Genomic DNA, 21,114 nt, shown 5'->3' with positions numbered 1-21,114 from the left:
CTTTTCTTTTTCTATAATTTCTTTCACTTTTAAAACATAATCTTCATTCTTTAAAATCTGTGTATTTAAAATCCATACTCCCGGACCTCTTTGCATTTGACTCCAGTCCAACTTAAAAGATAAAATCTTATGATCGCTAAAACTTGTTTCTTTGTACTTAATATTTTCTATAAAATTCTCCACATTTCTTGTACATAAAACATAGTCAATTCTAGTTTGGCATACAAACTGCCCTACTATTTGTCTTCTCGAAAATTCTTTTTTCTTTTCATTTCTTTCTCTCCACACATCTATCATATTATTTTCATCCATTAATGCTTTTAATTCTTTTCTTCCTGTATCTGTTTTAAAAACCATTCCTTCAGCCATATCCTGTTTACTAAAAACTGTGTTAAAATCCCCCATCATAATTATTTCTTTATACTTCTTTACAATGTTTCTTAAAACATTAAAAAACTCTTTCTTTTCCTTATCTTCCACTGGTGCATGTACATTTACTAAAATCAAATCTCTTCCTTCATATTTTGTCTCAACTACCAAACATTTCCCCATCTTGTCCTTATACACACTTTTACTCACTTTAAAAACATCGTCCTTCATTAAAAAAGCCACACCTCTCCCAGCCCGCCCATCTCCATTATTATATAAAATACCTCCATCCCATCTCTTTTTATAATCATTCATCACATTTTCTCTCCAGTTTGTTTCTTGTAATGCAACAATGTCTTCCCTTTTACATTTTTCTTTTACTTTTTCAAACTTCCTCATGTCCATCAGACCCCTTGCATTAAAAGCAACACAACTTAAAACCATTAAAAGTAAATAAAAAAATACATAAAAATCATTATTCATCATTTTCTCCCTCCAGGACCCTTAGCACATCAAATCTGTTAGTCTCTGTCATAATCTTTTTTCTTGCACTTTCCAAATTTGGTTTTACCTTCAGTGCTCTCCTTCTTATTTGTCCTTTCCCTCCTCTGTCTTTGTCCATTTTGTCCATCTTTATTCCCTCTTCATTGTCCGTTTCTTTAACTTGATCCAACCTTCCTTGTCCATCTCTCTCCACATCACCCAGAAAAGTATTAAAACTGTCCGACATCTCCATCTCTGTCCATTGAGTGTCCTGCTCCACTGTTTGTTCGTTATTATTAATGTTGTCTTCTCTTCTTTCTCCTTCCTCTCTGCAGCTCGGTCCTCCTTCCGTTTCTTTTTGTTGTAGTCCTTCCTCCTCGTTGTTTCCTTCATGCACCTGTCTGCCCACCTGTTCTTCCCTTCCTCCTTCCTCTCCCTCCATCCAACATTCACATTTATTTAAAACTTCCTGACACCCCGGGCACCTGACAGCATTGCAATCTCGTGCAAAATGTCCCCTCTCCTCACATTTGTAGCACACAAAATTTGGGCATTCTATTAGCAGGTGATCCGGGCTCATGCACAGCCTACAGGTCTTCACCTGATGGCTGTGCATCACCCGGAAGTACTGCGGCCCTTCGGCTGTTTCTAGCCGTGTGCTATATGGCAACGATGCCACTTGCTTGGGGAACCTCACCTTAAGGAACCTTGTTCCATCTTCAATGTCGGTGCCCGGGTAGCGTCTTCTTTTAATTTTGGTAATGGGATCAACTCCCCATCCCTCCAATTTTCCTAAAATTTCTTTGTCATCCAGGTAGACAGGCAGGTGCATGAAGGAAACAACATAATCCCTGTTTTGTAGATTTTTTACTTCACAGTCCACTCCTTTTATTCTTAGTCCATCAATTAGTTTTTCACACGTTTCTTCTTTTTCCATTGTCAGTTCGTATTCTTTCCCTTGTCTTGGTCTTAGTGCTAAAATTTTGCCATGTCCACATTGTTCCGTTACAGCTTTAATAATGTCCTCCGCTCTCACCCCAATCACATTCTCCACATTCACAATCACTGTAGCTTCCTTTAAATATTGTCGCTCAACAAACTTTTCTCTTACTTCCTGTTTTTTTCCATTTGTAGCTCGTGGTCGTTTATCCAGTCCAATGTCGTTTGCCGTGCGTGTTCCTCCTGCCAGTCCAGTCTCGTTTGCCGTGCATGTTCCTCCAGCCAGTCCAGTGTCCATTGCCGTGCGTGTTCCTCCTGCCAGTCCAGTGTCGTTTGCCATCCGTCTCTCTCCAGCCAGTTCTGTTTCGTAATCCATTAATCCGTCCGTTTTTTTTAAAGAAAAATAAGTTAAGAAAAAAAAGGTTTAACCACCCTCCAGCCAGCAAAAATGCTGCTGTTAGGTGGTTTTATAACTGAAAAAAACACAAAAAAACTAACTTAAAGTAAAACCACTCACAAAACAAACAAAAAAAATCAAACACAAAATGGAGGAGAGCCTTCCTCTCCCAACTGCTGCCAACCACTTCCTGTTGCTCTCTAGCGCTCTCAGGTGGCGGTATGGCCGTAAGCGAGGGCTGCTCCAAAAAGTGGGCTATTTAAAGATCAGCCTCCGTAAAAGCCAGCATATTATATAAATAGTGAAGAAAAGGCAAAAGCTTACAGCACCTGGTATTCCCAGGCGGTCTCCCATAAAAGTGTAACAATCGGCCTTATCAGCCGAGTTACAAGACTAAAATGGGGTCAGATTTAACTGTGAGAGATGACTAGTGGTTAAAAGAATGAGACATAAAAGAAAATTGGTTTAAATAGATTTGGTGTATTTACAAGGTTCACATAAAAGACTTTAAAACAACACGATAAAACTAGGTAAACTCTGTTAAAAGAATACAGTTCATTTGTCCATACCCTAAAAACAGGTAAACTCTGTTAAAAGAATACAGTTCATTTGTCCATACCCTAAAAACAGTCCAAGAACCCCAGTGTGTTGATAAGTCCAATGTGAGTGTCCACCAGTGTATATACAATCCACAGAAAGTGTAATCCAAAGTTTGCAGGTGGTGAATGGAAAGGTGAGCTCTAAAATTAGCAACTCCTCAATCCAACAGTTTGGTGACTGTCCTTTGTTTGTCATGCTGCTCTCTTATACAGTTGTACTTACTGCTTCCTGTCATGTGTCTAGTCACATGACAGGCCAACCATCCATTTATTAAAGACACATACACTTAAAATGTTAAGAGTAATAAAATGGCCTAAAAAACATGTAAAACACTTAAAACTCTATAATACATGTAAATGATTGTAATAAATAGAGCGGTAAAACACGTCTTTCTAAAAGCCAGCATTTTATATAAATAGTGAAGAAAAGGCAAAAGCTTACAGCACCTGGTATTCCCAGGCGGTCTCCCATCCAAGTACTAACCAGGCCCGACGCTGCTTAGCTTCCGAGATCAGACGAGATCGGGCGCTCTCAGCGCGTTATGGCCATAAGCGAGGGCTGCTCCAAAAAGTGGGCTATTTAAAGATCAGCCTCCGTAAAAGCCAGCATATTATATAAATAGTGAAGAAAAGGCAAAAGCTTACAGCACCTGGTATTCCCAGGCGGTCTCCCATCCAAGTACTAACCAGGCCCGACGCTGCTTAGCTTCCGAGATCAGACGAGTTCGGGCGCTCTCAGCGCGGTATGGCCATAAGCGAGGGCTGCTCCAAAAAGTGGGCTATTTAAAGATCAGCCTCCGTAAAAGCCAGCATATTATATAAATAGTGAAGAAAAGGCAAAAGCTTACAGCACCTGGTATTCCCAGGCGGTCTCCCATAAAAGTGTAACAATCGGCCTTATCAGCCGAGTTACAAGACTAAAATGGGGTCAGATTTAACTGTGAGAGATGACTAGTGGTTAAAAGAATGAGACATAAAAGAAAATTGGTTTAAATAGATTTGGTGTATTTACAAGGTTCACATAAAAGACTTTAAAACAACACGATAAAACTAGGTAAACTCTGTTAAAAGAATACAGTTCATTTGTCCATACCCTAAAAACAGGTAAACTCTGTTAAAAGAATACAGTTCATTTGTCCATACCCTAAAAACAGTCCAAGAACCCCAGTGTGTTGATAAGTCCAATGTGAGTGTCCACCAGTGTATATACAATCCACAGAAAGTGTAATCCAAAGTTTGCAGGTGGTGAATGGAAAGGTGAGCTCTAAAATTAGCAACTCCTCAATCCAACAGTTTGGTGACTGTCCTTTGTTTGTCATGCTGCTCTCTTATACAGTTGTACTTCCTGCTTCCTGTCATGTGTCTAGTCACATGACAGGCCAACCATCCATTTATTAAAGACACATACACTTAAAATGTTAAGAGTAATAAAATGGCCTAAAAAACATGTAAAACACTTAAAACTCTATAATACATGTAAATGATTGTAATAAATAGAGCGGTAAAACACGTCTTTCTAAAAGCCAGCATATTATATAAATAGTGAAGAAAAGGCAAAAGCTTACAGCACCTGGTATTCCCAGGCGGTCTCCCATCCAAGTACTAACCAGGCCCGACGCTGCTTAGCTTCCGAGATCAGACGAGATCGGGCGCTCACAGCGCGGTATGGCCATAAGCGAGGGCTGTTCCAAAAAGTGGGCTATTTAAATATCAGCCTCCGTAAAAGCCAGCATATTATATAAATAGTGAAGAAAAGGCAAAAGCTTACAGCACCTGGTATTCCCAGGCGGTCTCCCATCCAAGTACTAACCAGGCCCGACGCTGCTTAGCTTCCGAGATCAGACGAGATCGGGCGCTCTCAGCGCGGTATGGCCATAAGCGAGGGCTGCTCCAAAAAGTGGGCTATTTAAAGATCAGCCTCCGTAAAAGCCAGCATATTATATAAATAGTGAAGAAAAGGCAAAAGCTTACAGCACCTGGTATTCCCAGTCGGTCTCCCATAAAAGTGTAACAATCGGCCTTATCAGTCGAGTTACAAGACTAAAATGGGGTCAGATTTAACTGTGAGAGATGACTAGTGGTTAAAAGAATGAGACATAAAAGAAAATTGGTTTAAATAGATTTGGTGTATTTACAAGGTTCACATAAAAGACTTTAAAACAACACGATAAAACTAGGTAAACTCTGTTAAAAGAATACAGTTCATTTGTCCATACCCTAAAAACAGGTAAACTCTGTTAAAAGAATACAGTTCATTTGTCCATACCCTAAAAACAGTCCAAGAACCCCAGTGTGTTGATAAGTCCAATGTGAGTGTCCTCCAGTGTATACAATCCACAGAAAGTGTAATCCAAAGTTTGCAGGTGGTGAATGGAAAGGTGAGCTCTAAAATTAGCAACTCCTCAATCCAACAGTTTGGTGACTGTCCTTTGTTTGTCATGCTGCTCTCTTATGCAGTTGTACTTCCTGCTTCCTGTCATCTGTCTAGTCACATGACAGGCCAACCATCCATTTATTAAAGACACATACACTTAAAATGTTAAGAGTAATAAAATGGCCTAAAAACATGTAAAACACTTAAAACTCTATAATACATGTAAATGATTGTAATAAATAGAGCGGTAAAACACGTCTTTCTAAAAGCCAGCATATTATATAAATAGTGAAGAAAAGGCAAAAGCTTACAGCACCTGGTATTCCCAGGCGGTCTCCCATCCAAGTACTAACCAGGCCCGACGCTGCTTAGCTTCCGAGATCAGACGAGATCGGGCGCTCTCAGCGCGGTATGGCCATAAGCGAGGGCTGCTCCAAAAAGTGGGCTATTTAAAGATCAGCCTCCGTAAAAGCCAGCATATTATATAAATAGTGAAGAAAAGGCAAAAGCTTACAGGACCTGGTATTCCCAGGCGGTCTCCCATCCAATTACTAACCAGGCCCGACGCTGCTTAGCTTCCGAGATCAGACGAGATCGGGCGCTCTCAGCGCGGTATGGCCATAAGCGAGGGCTGCTCCAAAAAGTGGGCTATTTAAAGATCAGCCTCCGTAAAAGCCAGCATATTATATAAATAGTGAAGAAAAGGCAAAAGCTTACAGCACCTGGTATTCCCAGGCGGTCTCCCATCCAAGTACTAACCAGGCCCGACGCTGCTTAGCTTCCGAGATCAGACGAGATCTGGCGCTCTCAGCGCGGTATGGCCATAAGCGAGGGCTGCTCCAAAAAGTGGGCTATTTAAAGATCAGCCTCCGTAAAAGCCAGCATATTATATAAATAGTGAAGAAAAGGCAAAAGCTTACAGCACCTGGTATTCCCAGGCGGTCTCCCATAAAAGTGTAACAATCGGCCTTATCAGCCGAGTTACAAGACTAAAATGGGGTCAGATTTAACTGTGAGAGATGACTAGTGGTTAAAAGAATGAGACATAAAAGAAAATTGGTTTAAATAGATTTGGTGTATTTACAAGGTTCACATAAAAGACTTTAAAACAACACGATAAAACTAGGTAAACTCTGTTAAAAGAATACAGTTCATTTGTCCATACCCTAAAAACAGGTAAACTCTGTTAAAAGAATACAGTTCATTTGTCCATACCCTAAAAACAGTCCAAGAACCCCAGTGTGTTGATAAGTCCAATGTGAGTGTCCACCAGTGTATATACAATCCACAGAAAGTGTAATCCAAAGTTTGCAGGTGGTGAATGGAAAGGTGAGCTCTAAAATTAGCAACTCCTCAATCCAACAGTTTGGTGACTGTCCTTTGTTTGTCATGCTGCTCTCTTATACAGTTGTACTTCCTGCTTCCTGTCATGTGTCTAGTCACATGACAGGCCAACCATCCATTTATTAAAGACACATACACTTAAAATGTTAAGAGTAATAAAATGGCCTAAAAAACATGTAAAACACTTAAAACTCTATAATACATGTAAATGATTGTAATAAATAGAGCGGTAAAACACGTCTTTCTAAAAGCCAGCATATTATATAAATAGTGAAGAAAAGGCAAAAGCTTACAGCACCTGGTATTCCCAGGCGGTCTCCCATCCAAGTACTAACCAGGCCCGACGCTGCTTAGCTTCCGAGATCAGACGAGATCGGGCGCTCTCAGCGAGGTATGGCCATAAGCGAGGGCTGCTCCAAAAAGTGGGCTATTTAAAGATCAGCCTCCGTAAAAGCCAGCATATTATATAAATAGTGAAGAAAAGGCAAAAGCTTACAGCACCTGGTATTCCCAGGCGGTCTCCCATAAAAGTGTAACAATCGGCCTTATCAGCCGAGTTACAAGACTAAAATGGGGTCAGATTTAACTGTGAGAGATGACTAGTGGTTAAAAGAATGAGACATAAAAGAAAATTGGTTTAAATAGATTTGGTGTATTTACAAGGTTCACATAAAAAGACTTTAAAACAACACGATAAAACTAGGTAAACTCTGTTAAAAGAATACAGTTCATTTGTCCATACCCTAAAAACAGGTAAACTCTGTTAAAAGAATACAGTTCATTTGTCCATACCCTAAAAACAGTCCAAGAACCCCAGTGTGTTGATAAGTCCAATGTGAGTGTCCACCAGTGTATATACAATCCACAGAAAGTGTAATCCAAAGTTTGCAGGTGGTGAATGGAAAGGTGAGCTCTAAAATTAGCAACTCCTCAATCCAACAGTTTGGTGACTGTCCTTTGTTTGTCATGCTGCTCTCTTATGCAGTTGTACTTCCTGCTTCCTGTCATGTGTCTAGTCACATGACAGGCCAACCATCCATTTATTAAAGACACATACACTTAAAATGTTAAGAGTAATAAAATGGCCTAAAAAACATGTAAAACACTTAAAACTCTATAATACATGTAAATGATTGTAATAAATAGAGCGGTAAAACACGTCTTTCTAAAAGCCAGCATATTATATAAATAGTGAAGAAAAGGCAAAAGCTTACAGCACCTGGTATTCCCAGGCGGTCTCCCATCCAAGTACTAACCAGGACCGACGCTGCTTAGCTTCCAAGATCAGACGAGATCGGGCGCTCTCAGCGCGGTATGGCCATAAGCGAGGGCTGCTCCAAAAAGTGGGCTATTTAAAGATCAGCCTCCGTAAAAGCCAGCATATTATATAAATAGTGAAGAAAAGGCAAAAGCTTACAGCACCTGGTATTCCCAGGCGGTCTCCCATCCAAGTACTAACCAGGCCCGACGCTGCTTAGCTTCCGAGATCAGACAAGATCGGGCGCTCTCAGCGCGGTATGGCCATAAGCGAGGGCTGCTCCAAAAAGTGGGCTATTTAAAGATCAGCCTCCGTAAAAGCCAGCATATTATATAAATAGTGAAGAAAAGGCAAAAGCTTACAGCACCTGGTATTCCCAGGCGGTCTCCCATCCAAGTACTAACCAGGCCCGACGCTGCTTAGCTTCCGAGATCAGACGAGATCGGGCGCTCTCAGCGCGGTATGGCCATAAGCGAGGGCTGCTCCAAAAAGTGGGCTATTTAAAGATCAGCCTCCGTAAAAGCCAGCATATTATATAAATAGTGAAGAAAAGGCAAAAGCTTACAGCACCTGGTATTCCCAGGCGGTCTCCCATAAAAGTGTAACAATCGGCCTTATCAGCCGAGTTACAAGACTAAAATGGGGTCAGATTTAACTGTGAGAGATGACTAGTGGTTAAAAGAATGAGACATAAAAGAAAATTGGTTTAAATAGATTTGGTGTATTTACAAGGTTCACATAAAAAGACTTTAAAACAACACGATAAAACTAGGTAAACTCTGTTAAAAGAATACAGTTCATTTGTCCATACCCTAAAAACAGGTAAACTCTGTTAAAAGAATACAGTTCATTTGTCCATACCCTAAAAACAGTCCAAGAACCCCAGTGTGTTGATAAGTCCAATGTGAGTGTCCACCAGTGTATATACAATCCACAGAAAGTGTAATCCAAAGTTTGCAGGTGGTGAATGGAAAGGTGAGCTCTAAAATTAGCAACTCCTCAATCCAACAGTTTGGTGACTGTCCTTTGTTTGTCATGCTGCTCTCTTATGCAGTTGTACTTCCTGCTTCCTGTCATGTGTCTAGTCACATGACAGGCCAACCATCCATTTATTAAAGACACATACACTTAAAATGTTAAGAGTAATAAAATGGCCTAAAAAACATGTAAAACACTTAAAACTCTATAATACATGTATATGATTGTAATAAATAGAGCGGTAAAACACGTCTTTCTAAAAGCCAGCATATTATATAAATAGTGAAGAAAAGGCAAAAGCTTACAGCACCTGGTATTCCCAGGCGGTCTCCCATCCAAGTACTAACCAGGCCCGACGCTGCTTAGCTTCCGAGATCAGACGAGATCGGGCGCTCTCAGCGCGGTATGGCCATAAGCGAGGGCTGCTCCAAAAAGTGGGCTATTTAAAGATCAGCCTCCGTAAAAGCCAGCATATTATATAAATAGTGAAGAAAAGGCAAAAGCTTACAGCACCTGGTATTCCCAGGCGGTCTCCCATCCAAGTACTAACCAGGCCCGACGCTGCTTAGCTTCCGAGATCAGACGAGATCGGGCGCTCTCAGCGCGGTATGGCCATAAACGAGGTCTGCTCCAAAAAGTGGGCTATTTAAAGATCAGCCTCCGTAAAAGCCAGCATATTATATAAATAGTGAAGAAAAGGCAAAAGCTTACAGCACCTGGTATTCCCAGGCGGTCTCCCATAAAAGTGTAACAATCGGCCTTATCAGCCGAGTTACAAGACTAAAATGGGGTCAGATTTAACTGTGAGAGATGACTAGTGGTTAAAAGAATGAGACATAAAAGAAAATTGGTTTAAATAGATTTGGTGTATTTACAAGGTTCACATAAAAGACTTTAAAACAACACGATAAAACTAGGTAAACTCTGTTAAAAGAATACAGTTCTTTTGTCCATACCCTAAAAACAGGTAAACTCTGTTAAAAGAATACAGTTCATTTGTCCATACCCTAAAAACAGTCCAAGAACCCCAGTGTGTTGATAAGTCCAATGTGAGTGTCCACCAGTGTATATACAATCCACAGAAAGTGTAATCCAAAGTTTGCAGGTGGTGAATGGAAAGGTGAGCTCTAAAATTAGCAACTCCTCAATCCAACAGTTTGGTGACTGTCCTTTGTTTGTCATGCTGCTCTCTTATACAGTTGTACTTCCTGCTTCCTGTCATGTGTCTAGTCACATGACAGGCCAACCATCCATTTATTAAAGACACATACACTTAAAATGTTAAGAGTAATAAAATGGCCTAAAAAACATGTAAAACACTTAAAACTCTATAATACATGTAAATGATTGTAATAAATAGAGCGGTAAAACACGTCTTTCTAAAAGCCAGCATATTATATAAATAGTGAAGAAAAGGCAAAAGCTTACAGCACCTGGTATTCCCAGGCGGTCTCCCATCCAAGTACTAACCAGGCCCGACGCTGCTTAGCTTCCGAGATCAGACGAGATCGGGCACTCTCAGCGCGGTATGGCCATAAGCGAGGGCAGCTCCAAAAAGTGGGCTATTTAAAGATCAGCCTCCGTAAAAGCCAGCATATTATATAAATAGTGAAGAAAAGGCAAAAGCTTACAGCACCTGGTATTCCCAGGCGGTCTCCCATAAAAGTGTAACAATCGGCCTTATCAGCCGAGTTACAAGACTAAAATGGGGTCAGATTTAACTGTGAGAGATGACTAGTGGTTAAAAGAATGAGACATAAAAGAAAATTGGTTTAAATAGATTTGGTGTATTTACAAGGTTCACATAAAAGACTTTAAAACAACACGATAAAACTAGGTAAACTCTGTTAAAAGAATACAGTTCATTTGTCCATACCCTAAAAACAGGTAAACTCTGTTAAAAGAATACAGTTCATTTGTCCATACCCTAAAAACAGTCCAAGAACCCCAGTGTGTTGATAAGTCCAATGTGAGTGTCCACCAGTGTATATACAATCCACAGAAAGTGTAATCCAAAGTTTGCAGGTGGTGAATGGAAAGGTGAGCTCTAAAATTAGCAACTCCTCAATCCAACAGTTTGGTGACTGTCCTTTGTTTGTCATGCTGCTCTCTTATACAGTTGTACTTCCTGCTTCCTGTCATGTGTCTAGTCACATGACAGGCCAACCATCCATTTATTAAAGACACATACACTTAAAATGTTAAGAGTAATAAAATGGCCTAAAAAACATGTAAAACACTTAAAACTCTATAATACATGTAAATGATTGTAATAAATAGAGCGGTAAAACACGTCTTTCTAAAAGCCAGCATATTATATAAATAGTGAAGAAAAGGCAAAAGCTTACAGCACCTGGTTATTCCCAGGCGGTCTCCCATCCAAGTACTAACCAGGCCCGACGCTGCTTAGCTTCCGAGATCAGACGAGATCGGGCGCTCTCAGCGCGGTATGGCCATAAGCGAGAGCTGCTCCAAAAAGTGGGCTATTTAAAGATCAGCCTCCGTAAAAGCCAGCATATTATATAAATAGTGAAGAAAAGGCAAAAGCTTACAGCACCTGGTATTCCCAGGCGGTCTCCCATCCAAGTACTAACCAGGCCCGACGCTGCTTAGCTTCCGAGATCAGACGAGATCTGGCGCTCTCAGCGCGGTATGGCCATAAGCGAGGGCTGCTCCAAAAAGTGGGCTATTTAAAGATCAGCCTCCGTAAAAGCCAGCATATTATATAAATAGTGAAGAAAAGGCAAAAGCTTACAGCACCTGGTATTCCCAGGCGGTCTCCCATAAAAGTGTAACAATCGGCCTTATCAGCCGAGTTACAAGACTAAAATGGGGTCAGATTTAACTGTGAGAGATGACTAGTGGTTAAAAGAATGAGACATAAAAGAAAATTGGTTTAAATAGATTTGGTGTATTTACAAGGTTCACATAAAAGACTTTAAAACAACACGATAAAACTAGGTAAACTCTGTTAAAAGAATACAGTTCATTTGTCCATACCCTAAAAACAGGTAAACTCTGTTAAAAGAATACAGTTCATTTGTCCATACCCTAAAACAGTCCAAGAACCCCAGTGTGTTGATAAGTCCAATGTGAGTGTCCACCAGTGTATATACAATCCACAGAAAGTGTAATCCAAAGTTTGCAGGTGGTGAATGGAAAGGTGAGCTCTAAAATTAGCAACTCCTCAATCCAACAGTTTGGTGACTGTCCTTTGTTTGTCATGCTGCTCTCTTATACAGTTGTACTTCCTGCTTCCTGTCATGTGTCTAGTCACATGACAGGCCAACCATCCATTTATTAAAGACACATACACTTAAAATGTTAAGAGTAATAAAATGGCCTAAAAAACATGTAAAACACTTAAAACTCTATAATACATGTAAATGATTGTAATAAATAGAGCGGTAAAACACGTCTTTCTAAAAGCCAGCATATTATATAAATAGTGAAGAAAAGGCAAAAGCTTACAGCACCTGGTATTCCCAGGCGGTCTCCCATCCAAGTACTAACCAGGCCCGACGCTGCTTAGCTTCCGAGATCAGACGAGATCGGGCGCTCTCAGCGCGGTATGGCCATAAGCGAGGGCTGCTCCAAAAAGTGGGCTATTTAAAGATCAGCCTCCGTAAAAGCCAGCATATTATATAAATAGTGAAGAAAAGGCAAAAGCTTACAGCACCTGGTATTCCCAGGCGGTCTCCCATCCAAGTACTAACCAGGCCCGACGCTGCTTAGCTTCCGAGATCAGACGAGATCGGGCGCTCTCAGCGCGGTATGGCCATAAGCGAGGGCTGCTCCAAAAAGTGGGCTATTTAAAGATCAGCCTCCGTAAAAGCCAGCATATTATATAAATAGTGAAGAAAAGGCAAAAGCTTACAGCACCTGGTATTCCCAGGCGGTCTCCCATAAAAGTGTAACAATCGGCCTTATCAGCCGAGTTGCAAGACTAAAATGGGGTCAGATTTAACTGTGAGAGATGACTAGTGGTTAAAAGAATGAGACATAAAAGAAAATTGGTTTAAATAGATTTGGTGTATTTACAAGGTTCACATAAAAAGACTTTAAAACAACACGATAAAACTAGGTAAACTCTGTTAAAAGAATACAGTTCATTTGTCCATACCCTAAAAACAGGTAAACTCTGTTAAAAGAATACAGTTCATTTGTCCATACCCTAAAAACAGTCCAAGAACCCCAGTGTGTTGATAAGTCCAATGTGAGTGTCCACCAGTGTATATACAATCCACAGAAAGTGTAATCCAAAGTTTGCAGGTGGTGAATGGAAAGGTGAGCTCTAAAATTAGCAACTCCTCAATCCAACAGTTTGGTGACTGTCCTTTGTTTGTCATGCTGCTCTCTTATGCAGTTGTACTTCCTGCTTCCTGTCATGTGTCTAGTCACATGACAGGCCAACCATCCATTTATTAAAGACACATACACTTAAAATGTTAAGAGTAATAAAATGGCCTAAAAAACATGTAAAACACTTAAAACTCTATAATACATGTAAATGATTGTAATAAATAGAGCGGTAAAACACGTCTTTCTAAAAGCCAGCATATTATATAAATAGTGAAGAAAAGGCAAAAGCTTACAGCACCTGGTATTCCCAGGCGGTCTCCCATCCAAGTACTAACCAGGCCCGACGCTGCTTAGCTTCCGAGATCAGACGAGATCGGGCGCTCTCAGCGCGGTATGGCCATAAGCGAGGGCTGCTCCAAAAAGTGGGCTATTTAAAGATCAGCCTCCGTAAAAGCCAGCATATTATATAAATAGTGAAGAAAAGGCAAAAGCTTACAGGACCTGGTATTCCCAGGCGGTCTCCCATCCAATTACTAACCAGGCCCGACGCTGCTTAGCTTCCGAGATCAGACGAGATCGGGCGCTCTCAGCGCGGTATGGCCATAAGCGAGGGCTGCTCCAAAAAGTGGGCTATTTAAAGATCAGCCTCCGTAAAAGCCAGCATATTATATAAATAGTGAAGAAAAGGCAAAAGCTTACAGCACCTGGTATTCCCAGGCGGTCTCCCATAAAAGTGTAACAATCGGCCTTATCAGCCGAGTTACAAGACTAAAATGGGGTCAGATTTAACTGTGAGAGATGACTAGTGGTTAAAAGAATGAGACATAAAAGAAAATTGGTTTAAATAGATTTGGTGTATTTACAAGGTTCACATAAAAAGACTTTAAAACAACACGATAAAACTAGGTAAACTCTGTTAAAAGAATACAGTTCATTTGTCCATACCCTAAAAACAGGTAAACTCTGTTAAAAGAATACAGTTCATTTGTCCATACCCTAAAAACAGTCCAAGAACCCCAGTGTGTTGATAAGTCCAATGTGAGTGTCCACCAGTGTATATACAATCCACAGAAAGTGTAATCCAAAGTTTGCAGGTGGTGAATGGAAAGGTGAGCTCTAAAATTAGCAACTCCTCAATCCAACAGTTTGGTGACTGTCCTTTGTTTGTCATGCTGCTCTCTTATGCAGTTGTACTTCCTGCTTCCTGTCATGTGTCTAGTCACATGACAGGCCAACCATCCATTTATTAAAGACACATACACTTAAAATGTTAAGAGTAATAAAATGGCCTAAAAAACATGTAAAACACTTAAAACTCTATAATACATGTAAATGATTGTAATAAATAGAGCGGTAAAACACGTCTTTCTAAAAGCCAGCATATTATATAAATAGTGAAGAAAAGGCAAAAGCTTACAGCACCTGGTATTCCCAGGCGGTCTCCCATCCAAGTACTAACCAGGACCGACGCTGCTTAGCTTCCAAGATCAGACGAGATCGGGCGCTCTCAGCGCGGTATGGCCATAAGCGAGGGCTGCTCCAAAAAGTGGGCTATTTAAAGATCAGCCTCCGTAAAAGCCAGCATATTATATAAATAGTGAAGAAAAGGCAAAAGCTTACAGCACCTGGTATTCCCAGGCGGTCTCCCATCCAAGTACTAACCAGGCCCGACGCTGCTTAGCTTCCGAGATCAGACAAGATCGGGCGCTCTCAGCGCGGTATGGCCATAAGCGAGGGCTGCTCCAAAAAGTGGGCTATTTAAAGATCAGCCTCCGTAAAAGCCAGCATATTATATAAATAGTGAAGAAAAGGCAAAAGCTTACAGCACCTGGTATTCCCAGGCGGTCTCCCATCCAAGTACTAACCAGGCCCGACGCTGCTTAGCTTCCGAGATCAGACGAGATCGGGCGCTCTCAGCGCGGTATGGCCATAAGCGAGGGCTGCTCCAAAAAGTGGGCTATTTAAAGATCAGCCTCCGTAAAAGCCAGCATATTATATAAATAGTGAAGAAAAGGCAAAAGCTTACAGCACCTGGTATTCCCAGGCGGTCTCCCATAAAAGTGTAACAATCGGCCTTATCAGCCGAGTTACAAGACTAAAATGGGGTCAGATTTAACTGTGAGAGATGACTAGTGGTTAAAAGAATGAGACATAAAAGAAAATTGGTTTAAATAGATTTGGTGTATTTACAAGGTTCACATAAAAAGACTTTAAAACAACACGATAAAACTAGGTAAACTCTGTTAAAAGAATACAGTTCATTTGTCCATACCCTAAAAACAGGTAAACTCTGTTAAAAGAATACAGTTCATTTGTCCATACCCTAAAAACAGTCCAAGAACCCCAGTGTGTTGATAAGTCCAATGTGAGTGTCCACCAGTGTATATACAATCCACAGAAAGTGTAATCCAAAGTTTGCAGGTGGTGAATGGAAAGGTGAGCTCTAAAATTAGCAACTCCTCAATCCAACAGTTTGGTGACTGTCCTTTGTTTGTCATGCTGCTCTCTTATGCAGTTGTACTTCCTGCTTCCTGTCATGTGTCTAGTCACATGACAGGCCAACCATCCATTTATTAAAGACACATACACTTAAAATGTTAAGAGTAATAAAATGGCCTAAAAAACATGTAAAACACTTAAAACTCTATAATACATGTATATGATTGTAATAAATAGAGCGGTAAAACACGTCTTTCTAAAAGCCAGCATATTATATAAATAGTGAAGAAAAGGCAAAAGCTTACAGCACCTGGTATTCCCAGGCGGTCTCCCATCCAAGTACTAACCAGGCCCGACGCTGCTTAGCTTCCGAGATCAGACGAGATCGGGCGCTCTCAGCGCGGTATGGCCATAAGCGAGGGCTGCTCCAAAAAGTGGGCTATTTAAAGATCAGCCTCCGTAAAAGCCAGCATATTATATAAATAGTGAAGAAAAGGCAAAAGCTTACAGCACCTGGTATTCCCAGGCGGTCTCCCATCCAAGTACTAACCAGGCCCGACGCTGCTTAGCTTCCGAGATCAGACGAGATCGGGCGCTCTCAGCGCGGTATGGCCATAAACGAGGTCTGCTCCAAAAAGTGGGCTATTTAAAGATCAGCCTCCGTAAAAGCCAGCATATTATATAAATAGTGAAGAAAAGGCAAAAGCTTACAGCACCTGGTATTCCCAGGCGGTCTCCCATAAAAGTGTAACAATCGGCCTTATCAGCCGAGTTACAAGACTAAAATGGGGTCAGATTTAACTGTGAGAGATGACTAGTGGTTAAAAGAATGAGACATAAAAGAAAATTGGTTTAAATAGATTTGGTGTATTTACAAGGTTCACATAAAAGACTTTAAAACAACACGATAAAACTAGGTAAACTCTGTTAAAAGAATACAGTTCTTTTGTCCATACCCTAAAAACAGGTAAACTCTGTTAAAAGAATACAGTTCATTTGTCCATACCCTAAAAACAGTCCAAGAACCCCAGTGTGTTGATAAGTCCAATGTGAGTGTCCACCAGTGTATATACAATCCACAGAAAGTGTAATCCAAAGTTTGCAGGTGGTGAATGGAAAGGTGAGCTCTAAAATTAGCAACTCCTCAATCCAACAGTTTGGTGACTGTCCTTTGTTTGTCATGCTGCTCTCTTATACAGTTGTACTTCCTGCTTCCTGTCATGTGTCTAGTCACATGACAGGCCAACCATCCATTTATTAAAGACACATACACTTAAAATGTTAAGAGTAATAAAATGGCCTAAAAAACATGTAAAACACTTAAAACTCTATAATACATGTAAATGATTGTAATAAATAGAGCGGTAAAACACGTCTTTCTAAAAGCCAGCATATTATATAAATAGTGAAGAAAAGGCAAAAGCTTACAGCACCTGGTATTCCCAGGCGGTCTCCCATCCAAGTACTAACCAGGCCCGACGCTGCTTAGCTTCCGAGATCAGACGAGATCGGGCACTCTCAGCGCGGTATGGCCATAAGCGAGGGCAGCTCCAAAAAGTGGGCTATTTAAAGATCAGCCTCCGTAAAAGCCAGCATATTATATAAATAGTGAAGAAAAGGCAAAAGCTTACAGCACCTGGTATTCCCAGGCGGTCTCCCATAAAAGTGTAACAATCGGCCTTATCAGCCGAGTTACAAGACTAAAATGGGGTCAGATTTAACTGTGAGAGATGACTAGTGGTTAAAAGAATGAGACATAAAAGAAAATTGGTTTAAATAGATTTGGTGTATTTACAAGGTTCACATAAAAGACTTTAAAACAACACGATAAAACTAGGTAAACTCTGTTAAAAGAATACAGTTCATTTGTCCATACCCTAAAAACAGGTAAACTCTGTTAAAAGAATACAGTTCATTTGTCCATACCCTAAAAACAGTCCAAGAACCCCAGTGTGTTGATAAGTCCAATGTGAGTGTCCACCAGTGTATATACAATCCACAGAAAGTGTAATCCAAAGTTTGCAGGTGGTGAATGGAAAGGTGAGCTCTAAAATTAGCAACTCCTCAATCCAACAGTTTGGTGACTGTCCTTTGTTTGTCATGCTGCTCTCTTATACAGTTGTACTTCCTGCTTCCTGTCATGTGTCTAGTCACATGACAGGCCAACCATCCATTTATTAAAGACACATACACTTAAAATGTTAAGAGTAATAAAATGGCCTAAAAAACATGTAAAACACTTAAAACTCTATAATACATGTAAATGATTGTAATAAATAGAGCGGTAAAACACGTCTTTCTAAAAGCCAGCATATTATATAAATAGTGAAGAAAAGGCAAAAGCTTACAGCACCTGGTATTCCCAGGCGGTCTCCCATCCAAGTACTAACCAGGCCCGACGCTGCTTAGCTTCCGAGATCAGACGAGATCGGGCGCTCTCAGCGCGGTATGGCCATAAGCGAGAGCTGCTCCAAAAAGTGGGCTATTTAAAGATCAGCCTCCGTAAAAGCCAGCATATTATATAAATAGTGAAGAAAAGGCAAAAGCTTACAGCACCTGGTATTCCCAGGCGGTCTCCCATCCAAGTACTAACCAGGCCCGACGCTGCTTAGCTTCCGAGATCAGACGAGATCTGGCGCTCTCAGCGCGGTATGGCCATAAGCGAGGGCTGCTCCAAAAAGTGGGCTATTTAAAGATCAGCCTCCGTAAAAGCCAGCATATTATATAAATAGTGAAGAAAAGGCAAAAGCTTACAGCACCTGGTATTCCCAGGCGGTCTCCCATAAAAGTGTAACAATCGGCCTTATCAGCCGAGTTACAAGACTAAAATGGGGTCAGATTTAACTGTGAGAGATGACTAGTGGTTAAAAGAATGAGACATAAAAGAAAATTGGTTTAAATAGATTTGGTGTATTTACAAGGTTCACATAAAAGACTTTAAAACAACACGATAAAACTAGGTAAACTCTGTTAAAAGAATACAGTTCATTTGTCCATACCCTAAAAACAGGTAAACTCTGTTAAAAGAATACAGTTCATTTGTCCATACCCTAAAACAGTCCAAGAACCCCAGTGTGTTGATAAGTCCAATGTGAGTGTCCACCAGTGTATATACAATCCACAGAAAGTGTAATCCAAAGTTTGCAGGTGGTGAATGGAAAGGTGAGCTCTAAAATTAGCAACTCCTCAATCCAACAGTTTGGTGACTGTCCTTTGTTTGTCATGCTGCTCTCTTATACAGTTGTACTTCCTGCTTCCTGTCATGTGTCTAGTCACATGACAGGCCAACCATCCATTTATTAAAGACACATACACTTAAAATGTTAAGAGTAATAAAATGGCCTAAAAAACATGTAAAACACTTAAAACTCTATAATACATGTAAATGATTGTAATAAATAGAGCGGTAAAACACGTCTTTCTAAAAGCCAGCATATTATATAAATAGTGAAGAAAAGGCAAAAGCTTACAGCACCTGGTATTCCCAGGCGGTCTCCCATCCAAGTACTAACCAGGCCCGACGCTGCTTAGCTTCCGAGATCAGACGAGATCGGGCGCTCTCAGCGCGGTATGGCCATAAGCGAGGGCTGCTCCAAAAAGTGGGCTATTTAAAGATCAGCCTCCGTAAAAGCCAGCATATTATATAAATAGTGAAGAAAAGGCAAAAGCTTACAGCACCTGGTATTCCCAGGCGGTCTCCCATCCAAGTACTAACCAGGCCCGACGCTGCTTAGCTTCCGAGATCAGACGAGATCGGGCGCTCTCAGCGCGGTATGGCCATAAGCGAGGGCTGCTCCAAAAAGTGGGCTATTTAAAGATCAGCCTCCGTAAAAGCCAGCATATTATATAAATAGTGAAGAAAAGGCAAAAGCTTACAGCACCTGGTATTCCCAGGCGGTCTCCCATAAAAGTGTAACAATCGGCCTTATCAGCCGAGTTGCAAGACTAAAATGGGGTCAGATTTAACTGTGAGAGATGACTAGTGGTTAAAAGAATGAGACATAAAAGAAAATTGGTTTAAATAGATTTGGTGTATTTACAAGGTTCACATAAAAAGACTTTAAAACAACACGATAAAACTAGGTAAACTCTGTTAAAAGAATACAGTTCATTTGTCCATACCCTAAAAACAGGTAAACTCTGTTAAAAGAATACAGTTCATTTGTCCATACCCTAAAAACAGTCCAAGAACCCCAGTGTGTTGATAAGTCCAATGTGAGTGTCCACCAGTGTATATACAATCCACAGAAAGTGTAATCCAAAGTTTGCAGGTGGTGAATGGAAAGGTGAGCTCTAAAATTAGCAACTCCTCAATCCAACAGTTTGGTGACTGTCCTTTGTTTGTCATGCTGCTCTCTTATGCAGTTGTACTTCCTGCTTCCTGTCATGTGTCTAGTCACATGACAGGCCAACCATCCATTTATTAAAGACACATACACTTAAAATGTTAAGAGTAATAAAATGGCCTAAAAAACATGTAAAACACTTAAAACTCTATAATACATGTAAATGATTGTAATAAATAGAGCGGTAAAACACGTCTTTCTAAAAGCCAGCATATTATATAAATAGTGAAGAAAAGGCAAAAGCTTACAGCACCTGGTATTCCCAGGCGGTCTCCCATAAAAGTGTAACAATCGGCCTTATCAGCCGAGTTACAAGACTAAAATGGGGTCAGATTTAACTGTGAGAGATGACTAGTGGTTAAAAGAATGAGACATAAAAGAAAATTGGTTTAAATAGATTTGGTGTATTTACAAGGTTCACATAAAAGACTTTAAAACAACACGATAAAACTAGGTAAACTCTGTTAAAAGAATACAGTTCATTTGTCCATACCCTAAAAACAGTCCAAGAACCCCAGTGTGTTGATAAGTCCAATGTGAGTGTCCACCATTGTATATACAATCCACAGAAAGTGTAATCCAAAGTTTGCAGGTGGTGAATGGAAAGGTGAGCTCTAAAATTAGCAACTCCTCAATCCAACAGTTTGGTGACTGTCCTTTGTTTGTCATGCTGCTCTCTTATACAGTTGTACTTCCTGCTTCCTGTCATGTGTCTAGTCACATGACAGGCCAACCATCCATTTATTAAAGACACATACACTTAAAATGTTAAGAGTAATAAAATGGCCTAAAAAACATGTAAAACACTTAAAACTCTATAATACATGTAAATGATTGTAATAAATAGAGCGGTAAAACACGTCTTTCTAAAAGCCAGCATATTATATAAATAGTGAAGAAAAGGCAAAAGCTTACAGCACCTGGTATTCCCAGGCGGTCTCCCATCCAAGTACTAACCAGGCCCGACGCTGCTTAGCTTCCGAGATCAGACGAGATCGGGCACTCTCAGCGCGGTATGGCCATAAGCGAGGGCAGCTCCAAAAAGTGGGCTATTTAAAGATCAGCCTCCGTAAAAGCCAGCATATTATATAAATAGTGAAGAAAAGGCAAAAGCTTACAGCACCTGGTATTCCCAGGCGGTCTCCCATAAAAGTGTAACAATCGGCCTTATCAGCCGAGTTACAAGACTAAAATGGGGTCAGATTTAACTGTGAGAGATGACTAGTGGTTAAAAGAATGAGACATAAAAGAAAATTGGTTTAAATAGATTTGGTGTATTTACAAGG

At 40.5% G+C, this 21,114-nt stretch overlaps 31 non-coding genes across 31 annotated transcripts; all 31 read right to left on the bottom strand.

Moving 5' to 3' along the window:
- Window positions 1-3,222: 3,222 nt before the first annotated feature.
- Window positions 3,223-3,341, bottom strand: LOC141317901 (5S ribosomal RNA). Its single transcript, XR_012352251.1, has one exon. It is a non-coding gene; the product is annotated as a 5S ribosomal RNA (ribosomal RNA).
- An 84-nt stretch (window positions 3,342-3,425) lies between these two features.
- Window positions 3,426-3,544, bottom strand: LOC141312062 (5S ribosomal RNA). Its single transcript, XR_012349197.1, has one exon. It is a non-coding gene; the product is annotated as a 5S ribosomal RNA (ribosomal RNA).
- Window positions 3,545-4,345: 801 nt separating this feature from the next.
- Window positions 4,346-4,464, bottom strand: LOC141295562 (5S ribosomal RNA). Its single transcript, XR_012341093.1, has one exon. It is a non-coding gene; the product is annotated as a 5S ribosomal RNA (ribosomal RNA).
- Window positions 4,465-4,548: 84 nt separating this feature from the next.
- LOC141292085 (5S ribosomal RNA) lies at window positions 4,549-4,667 on the bottom strand. Its single transcript, XR_012340443.1, has one exon. It is a non-coding gene; the product is annotated as a 5S ribosomal RNA (ribosomal RNA).
- Window positions 4,668-5,465: 798 nt separating this feature from the next.
- LOC141292078 (5S ribosomal RNA) lies at window positions 5,466-5,584 on the bottom strand. The gene has a single exon (XR_012340442.1). It is a non-coding gene; the product is annotated as a 5S ribosomal RNA (ribosomal RNA).
- Window positions 5,585-5,668: 84 nt separating this feature from the next.
- On the bottom strand, window positions 5,669-5,787 carry LOC141319099 (5S ribosomal RNA). The gene has a single exon (XR_012353375.1). It is a non-coding gene; the product is annotated as a 5S ribosomal RNA (ribosomal RNA).
- An 84-nt stretch (window positions 5,788-5,871) lies between these two features.
- LOC141317082 (5S ribosomal RNA) lies at window positions 5,872-5,990 on the bottom strand. The gene has a single exon (XR_012351723.1). It is a non-coding gene; the product is annotated as a 5S ribosomal RNA (ribosomal RNA).
- An 801-nt stretch (window positions 5,991-6,791) lies between these two features.
- Window positions 6,792-6,910, bottom strand: LOC141294492 (5S ribosomal RNA). The gene has a single exon (XR_012340949.1). It is a non-coding gene; the product is annotated as a 5S ribosomal RNA (ribosomal RNA).
- An 802-nt stretch (window positions 6,911-7,712) lies between these two features.
- Window positions 7,713-7,831, bottom strand: LOC141318602 (5S ribosomal RNA). The gene has a single exon (XR_012352908.1). It is a non-coding gene; the product is annotated as a 5S ribosomal RNA (ribosomal RNA).
- Window positions 7,832-7,915: 84 nt separating this feature from the next.
- LOC141316280 (5S ribosomal RNA) lies at window positions 7,916-8,034 on the bottom strand. Its single transcript, XR_012351343.1, has one exon. It is a non-coding gene; the product is annotated as a 5S ribosomal RNA (ribosomal RNA).
- An 84-nt stretch (window positions 8,035-8,118) lies between these two features.
- On the bottom strand, window positions 8,119-8,237 carry LOC141292070 (5S ribosomal RNA). The gene has a single exon (XR_012340441.1). It is a non-coding gene; the product is annotated as a 5S ribosomal RNA (ribosomal RNA).
- Window positions 8,238-9,039: 802 nt separating this feature from the next.
- LOC141292063 (5S ribosomal RNA) lies at window positions 9,040-9,158 on the bottom strand. The gene has a single exon (XR_012340440.1). It is a non-coding gene; the product is annotated as a 5S ribosomal RNA (ribosomal RNA).
- Window positions 9,159-9,242: 84 nt separating this feature from the next.
- On the bottom strand, window positions 9,243-9,361 carry LOC141296320 (5S ribosomal RNA). Its single transcript, XR_012341227.1, has one exon. It is a non-coding gene; the product is annotated as a 5S ribosomal RNA (ribosomal RNA).
- Window positions 9,362-10,162: 801 nt separating this feature from the next.
- On the bottom strand, window positions 10,163-10,281 carry LOC141297596 (5S ribosomal RNA). Its single transcript, XR_012341414.1, has one exon. It is a non-coding gene; the product is annotated as a 5S ribosomal RNA (ribosomal RNA).
- An 801-nt stretch (window positions 10,282-11,082) lies between these two features.
- LOC141317521 (5S ribosomal RNA) lies at window positions 11,083-11,202 on the bottom strand. The gene has a single exon (XR_012351895.1). It is a non-coding gene; the product is annotated as a 5S ribosomal RNA (ribosomal RNA).
- Window positions 11,203-11,286: 84 nt separating this feature from the next.
- LOC141317075 (5S ribosomal RNA) lies at window positions 11,287-11,405 on the bottom strand. Its single transcript, XR_012351721.1, has one exon. It is a non-coding gene; the product is annotated as a 5S ribosomal RNA (ribosomal RNA).
- Window positions 11,406-12,205: 800 nt separating this feature from the next.
- On the bottom strand, window positions 12,206-12,324 carry LOC141292057 (5S ribosomal RNA). Its single transcript, XR_012340439.1, has one exon. It is a non-coding gene; the product is annotated as a 5S ribosomal RNA (ribosomal RNA).
- Window positions 12,325-12,408: 84 nt separating this feature from the next.
- Window positions 12,409-12,527, bottom strand: LOC141292049 (5S ribosomal RNA). The gene has a single exon (XR_012340438.1). It is a non-coding gene; the product is annotated as a 5S ribosomal RNA (ribosomal RNA).
- Window positions 12,528-13,329: 802 nt separating this feature from the next.
- On the bottom strand, window positions 13,330-13,448 carry LOC141292041 (5S ribosomal RNA). The gene has a single exon (XR_012340437.1). It is a non-coding gene; the product is annotated as a 5S ribosomal RNA (ribosomal RNA).
- Window positions 13,449-13,532: 84 nt separating this feature from the next.
- On the bottom strand, window positions 13,533-13,651 carry LOC141319098 (5S ribosomal RNA). Its single transcript, XR_012353374.1, has one exon. It is a non-coding gene; the product is annotated as a 5S ribosomal RNA (ribosomal RNA).
- An 802-nt stretch (window positions 13,652-14,453) lies between these two features.
- LOC141318601 (5S ribosomal RNA) lies at window positions 14,454-14,572 on the bottom strand. The gene has a single exon (XR_012352907.1). It is a non-coding gene; the product is annotated as a 5S ribosomal RNA (ribosomal RNA).
- Window positions 14,573-14,656: 84 nt separating this feature from the next.
- On the bottom strand, window positions 14,657-14,775 carry LOC141316269 (5S ribosomal RNA). The gene has a single exon (XR_012351342.1). It is a non-coding gene; the product is annotated as a 5S ribosomal RNA (ribosomal RNA).
- Window positions 14,776-14,859: 84 nt separating this feature from the next.
- LOC141292034 (5S ribosomal RNA) lies at window positions 14,860-14,978 on the bottom strand. The gene has a single exon (XR_012340436.1). It is a non-coding gene; the product is annotated as a 5S ribosomal RNA (ribosomal RNA).
- An 802-nt stretch (window positions 14,979-15,780) lies between these two features.
- On the bottom strand, window positions 15,781-15,899 carry LOC141292026 (5S ribosomal RNA). The gene has a single exon (XR_012340435.1). It is a non-coding gene; the product is annotated as a 5S ribosomal RNA (ribosomal RNA).
- Window positions 15,900-15,983: 84 nt separating this feature from the next.
- Window positions 15,984-16,102, bottom strand: LOC141296312 (5S ribosomal RNA). The gene has a single exon (XR_012341226.1). It is a non-coding gene; the product is annotated as a 5S ribosomal RNA (ribosomal RNA).
- Window positions 16,103-16,903: 801 nt separating this feature from the next.
- On the bottom strand, window positions 16,904-17,022 carry LOC141297582 (5S ribosomal RNA). Its single transcript, XR_012341409.1, has one exon. It is a non-coding gene; the product is annotated as a 5S ribosomal RNA (ribosomal RNA).
- Window positions 17,023-17,823: 801 nt separating this feature from the next.
- Window positions 17,824-17,942, bottom strand: LOC141292018 (5S ribosomal RNA). Its single transcript, XR_012340434.1, has one exon. It is a non-coding gene; the product is annotated as a 5S ribosomal RNA (ribosomal RNA).
- Window positions 17,943-18,026: 84 nt separating this feature from the next.
- Window positions 18,027-18,145, bottom strand: LOC141317067 (5S ribosomal RNA). The gene has a single exon (XR_012351720.1). It is a non-coding gene; the product is annotated as a 5S ribosomal RNA (ribosomal RNA).
- Window positions 18,146-18,945: 800 nt separating this feature from the next.
- On the bottom strand, window positions 18,946-19,064 carry LOC141292003 (5S ribosomal RNA). The gene has a single exon (XR_012340432.1). It is a non-coding gene; the product is annotated as a 5S ribosomal RNA (ribosomal RNA).
- Window positions 19,065-19,148: 84 nt separating this feature from the next.
- On the bottom strand, window positions 19,149-19,267 carry LOC141291996 (5S ribosomal RNA). Its single transcript, XR_012340431.1, has one exon. It is a non-coding gene; the product is annotated as a 5S ribosomal RNA (ribosomal RNA).
- A 1,469-nt stretch (window positions 19,268-20,736) lies between these two features.
- LOC141297578 (5S ribosomal RNA) lies at window positions 20,737-20,855 on the bottom strand. The gene has a single exon (XR_012341408.1). It is a non-coding gene; the product is annotated as a 5S ribosomal RNA (ribosomal RNA).
- Between the last annotated feature and the right edge of the window lie 259 nt (window positions 20,856-21,114).

Source organism: Garra rufa, chromosome 1, assembly GCF_049309525.1.
Source record: "Garra rufa chromosome 1, GarRuf1.0, whole genome shotgun sequence".
In the NCBI taxonomy this organism is placed as follows: Eukaryota; Metazoa; Chordata; class Actinopteri; order Cypriniformes; family Cyprinidae; genus Garra; species Garra rufa.
Note: the sequence above shows the minus strand (reverse complement) of the source record. Positions and strands in the feature narration are given on the sequence as shown.